Source organism: Juglans regia, chromosome 11 (assembly GCF_001411555.2).
Source record: "Juglans regia cultivar Chandler chromosome 11, Walnut 2.0, whole genome shotgun sequence".
NCBI classification, from domain to species: Eukaryota; Viridiplantae; Streptophyta; class Magnoliopsida; order Fagales; family Juglandaceae; genus Juglans; species Juglans regia.
Window position 1 is genome coordinate 34009135 of NC_049911.1, and position 5185 is coordinate 34014319.

At 35.7% G+C, this 5185-nt stretch overlaps 1 pseudogene; it reads right to left on the reverse strand.

The window, feature by feature from the left end:
- Positions 1–1786: 1786 nt before the first annotated feature.
- On the reverse strand, positions 1787–4857 carry LOC109009478 (annotated as a pseudogene).
- Between the last annotated feature and the right edge of the window lie 328 nt (positions 4858–5185).

Genomic DNA, 5185 nt, shown 5'->3' on the forward strand with positions numbered 1-5185 from the left:
ATACGGCAGCCAACCAAACGTTAAAGCAATGTGCAATAAAATCATAAAACGACTTAATACATGCATCCAAATTTCCTCAGAATAATAAAATCAAATCTCAACATTAAAAACTTTGGGTTATGGAACTTAAAGTGGACGAGATGCCGTGTCTCGAAGGTTGCAAGAATATTAGAGCACTCCCAATGGCTCTTGTAAAACCCAATTTTTTGTAAAATTTAAAGAAAAGAGCTCAAAATATCCCTCCAATGGGTTATGTATTTCATTTTTAAAATACAGTTTGCTACAGCATCACCGCTACATTTAGCAGATACTGTTCACAAATGTATAAATTTTTTATTCATTTCTCTCTCTTACCTTCTACTTTTTTCTTTCATTGCAGAAACTAAAAGTATACTTAATTTCCATTTTAGCCCCAAGTTCCTTTCTTTCACTGCATAAACTAGAAAGTAAACTTTTGGAACATGGTGGTGCAGAGTGTGTACGGGAAATCGGGATCATATGTATTGAGGAAAGATATTATTCTCTGGGGTGCAGTAGCAAACCAAAATGTCCGTTGGTGGTGTGCGTAGTTGTAGATATATACCATGCTCTATTTTATTGAATTAATTTATATTTTAGTTTAGTTTATAAATTTGAATTAATTTAAAATAAAACATAATTATATCATATTGTATATGAAAAGATATTGTAAATATTAAAAGATATAAATATATCATTAGTAGTTAGAGAAAATATTTGAAATGAATAAAAAATATTAAAAAATATAATATTAAAATGATATGAAGAAAAAATAGATAAGTTGATGTATGATATATTGTAAAAGTCAGTATGTAAAATAAAAAAAATAAATTTTAATTATGCATTTTAAAAGATAGGATAAAAAATTTATTGGGAGTGCACTTAGTAGCTTGAAATATCGTATAAGATCAGATGCCGTTATTATGCATATCACGCTGGCTACATCAGAGCAGCAAAATTAATACCATACGTTTTATAAAACCAAATGGCAATAAAGAAAATAGAGGCAGCGAACGTAAATAACACATTCACGTTCATTTAATTCCCAAAAAGTCAATAACATTCAGCTTTACTCCCAAAAATTCAAAGAAAAGAAAAAAAAACGTTGGAGCCAAAGTATTTAAAAAAACGTACGTATGAATATATATGTATGTGTATGTGAATATATATATATATATATATATATATATATTTGAGATCCTAATAAAACATTTGGACGTTGCGTAGAAAATACATTCAGGCCAGGGATGGCGGAAGAAAGACGTGCAGATAGATAATGGTGCTGTGTTTGTTGCATGGTTGTTATTTTTCCATTATTTTAATAGTTGAAAATAATATTTTTTGTAATTTGATCGATAAAATACAAGAAAGGAAAACAAATGGCAAATGAACTTTAGATGGGAATCGACGGTGATCATGATATACGTATATGGGTCTTCAAATTAACGGTGGTTTACATGCACACTTTGGAAGTCTCTCAGATATATATTTTTTTTCCCACTAATATCCCAGCCTACCTATTTACAACCATTGCAAGTTGAAAATCAGACTCTATTGCAGTACTACTCATGTTAAAGACGCACAACAGCCAATACCGTCAATACCATCCGTCATTAATCCTTGTCATTCTGATCAATCACTACGACCACTTCTCTCTGATGCAGAACCAGATATTAATTTTAAAAACGCTTTTCAACAACGAGCTTGAGCCAAAAGAAACATATATATACTTATAAAAGCTTTCCAAATAGCTTGAGCTGTTAAATAAAAGCTCAGTCATGTAGATAGATTACCGTCTAATACAAATCCCTATTCAGATACTACCTTTCTCTGGCAAGATGTTTTATTTTACCAGATATTACCAACATTTCCAAGACCAGCACCTAATCTCTTCTCCATCCAGGCAATTATGTCCTGTGCAATCTCCTCTCGTTCAGGCTCAAAGAGAAGGTCGTGCAAGAAGCCATCATACAGCTTTATGTTTTCTAACTCGGACGCCGCCTCGTTGTGCAAGATCCTCTGAGGCTAGAGGATCCGTGACTTTATCAGCAGTTCCATGAAGGACCAAGAATGGGACAGTCACTGACCTAAAGTTCCTCATTAAAAAGGAGGAAATGCGCAATATCTCGTGGCCTGTTCTAACCCTTATGGGACCCGTATATACTAATGGATCTGAGTACTTTGCCAACAGTGCTTCAGGATCCCTAGAAACTGGAATGCCCCTTTTAATTTGTTTGCGCCTTTAAACTGGAACTTTGGAGCAACCAGAGATAATATAGGAGCCACAGCCTACATAAAGACATCAGGTAGAAATTTCCCCATGTAAAAATTTTACCAGCATGGAACCACCAATATAATATTTTCCTCAATTATCAAGCACGCAATATTCATCAAATACATTCTCAAAATGCATATGAGTTGGTGGTTTTCTGCCACTCAACTTCAGTGTCTACTGCATTGTACCTATTAGATTATTGGAACTTTGTGGAACCACTTAAAAGAGAGAGAGCGAAAGATGGGAAATCACTTAAAAATAAATTCTCATGAGTAATCTGAATTCGAATTTTATTTCACCCCACAAAAAGAGAGTAATATGAATTCTGTTCACTTAAATGCATATAAACCCAATTGCAAGATTGACAGAATTACGACTCAACTTACAGTGTCTGCAACAACATGGTCAAGTGAAGGAACGTATCCATGCAATCCATCGCTCCCACCATGACCTATATAGAAAGAAAAGACAAACCCATCACCTCACAGTTTTTTTTTAATCATATCAGATGGAGAATGATTATCAGCAAAAAATAACACGTTTTCTATAATAAAAAGATAATTTTTTCAAGTCCATGATAGCACGATCATATAAAAACAAAAAAGTGCTGGTACTCCAAATTAATAAAATTGAATCGAGGACATTATTACTTGAGATATTTTGAACTTTGAAGTATCCTGATCATAATCCAGAATATTATTGTTTCAATTTCAAATGCTAGGAGAAGGAAAAAAATCATTCAAAGGATACGTTAAAAAAGAGAGAGAGAAAGAAAGAAATAAAAGAACAGCTTCAAATTTCTTCTTGCCGAGTAGGAGATTACAGATATGAAACTTGTACTTTCTTGATATAAAAGTAACATTTGTCATTTCAGAACTATTAAAAGTGAAACTACTCAACCAAAAGTTTTCCAGACATAGCTACCTATCCAGTCCATCGCATAGACACCAAAATTGCATGATGTTAGTTGCCTTGCAAAATGAGAATATCTTCCACTGAAAATGAACACCGAGTAAAAAAAAAAAAAAAAATCTTAAAATCTAGTAGTTAACAACTTAGGGTAAACCATGGATGAGATCCCAAACGCTATTAAACTGATCAATTATGAGTACTAATATCGAAAAAGGAGTTGAGAAAACCAAAGTTACCTGTGCTCATTAAGCCCATGAATGATAATCAATATAACCCTGAAATCACAAACCACTCATGCTTAGGATATAAGTACAGATAGAACAGCAGAATTAATGCAACAGCAACAAATGTTTTTTTTTTATACGTAATGCAACAGCAACAAATGTAAAAACAGTACATGCTAAAGATGAGTGCAACAGAACCAGAGCTCTGTGAACCTTTCGCCTAGTGTGACTCCTGGTGCGCCAGAATTTTAATGCATTTACATCATACAATAATCCAAGTTAACAACCAACCCCTTGCAGATTGGCTCCAAGGCTCACAATAGGTATATTAACAGAGCATGGTACATACACAAAGAAATACAAAATTCACTTCACAAACAGACCGACATAGGTAATAGAGATATAGCAAAACAACTCTGGAACAGTACAAAGTTGAATTTAAAACTCATTTGGAAAAATTATGCTTTGGATCATACCCTAGAAGGCTAAGATTCGACAAAGTTTAAAACCTTCAACCAACCATTCAGGCATTTTCCTTGCAAGCAACTCGAAACCTCCAGCAGAATTAAGACGCCAAAATATGACTAGGTGATGCGAGGAAGAAGGGTTCATTTTCTTTTATTGTTTCGTAACTAATTTCCTTACGAAATTATGATTTTTTTCTTTTGGATAAATAGCATCCAAATAATGTATTCATGGTAAAAGTTGAACCAAAAGTAACATTTCACTCTTAAACGGATTGTGGAATATTAAATTTCAATTGATGATTATTCCGCTCTCCCAATTCGAAACAATAAAAGAAAAATCCCAATTTACTTGTTCTATAATTTAACACCCAGATTTTCAGTTTTGAGTCATTTCCTAACCAAACCGACCATGTTAGGTAGATAGATGAACTAAAAACGTTAATTCTTCCAAAAACCTTACTTCAATTCAGCGGAGAAAGGAACCCACGACCGGCAGAAGAGGGCGTTCCCACGTACCCCTGAAAACAAGAACGTGGACCATCGGCACAGGCAGTCCCCATCGCGAGTCTGGAAGCCCATGTCCAAATTCTCGGCTAAGGCTCTCCTTCTCGTGGTGTCCTCGTCTTCCATTCTACGTTTGGAAAACTTGGAATTTCTCCTTCTTCCCGTAGCCCTTCTGATCTCCCACAAACCCTTCCCCCTTCTCCTTCTTCTTCCGATCTCCACGTACCCTTCCTCCTCTTCTCCATCTCCATCCTTATCTTTGCAAGATCTTCTGAAACTGATCTTCTCCATCTCCATCTTCGTGAGTTTCGTCTCCTCTGATCCTCTGAGTTTCCTCATCAAGTTCTGTTTTCCTCTCCTTCAGTTTCGCAAGTTTGTTTCCTCTTCAACCCACGAAGCCTTGTTTTCCCCTTCACCGAATCTTCTCCTCCTCGCCAACACCCATTCTGAAACCCTAACCCTAACCTAGCCCCTTCCCCTTCATCCCTAATTTTTGGACGTTGGGTTTGGGCACTGGGCAAATGGCCAGAGGACCCGCTGGTTTGAGAATCGGCCCACTCGTTTATTTATTTATTTTTAATCGAGGCCGGAACAGAGCCCATGGCTGCAACCGAGTTAGAATGTCTCTGTGGGTGTCTCGTCCATCTCCGTGGGTGTCTCCGTGAACAAGTGGTAGATCCTCTGCTTCGAAATTTTGAGCTTAGTTCTTTTTGTCTTCGAATGGTAGATCTCGTCCATTAGTTTCAAGTTTGTCTTAGAATGTATTTATTTGCGTGTAAACTGTA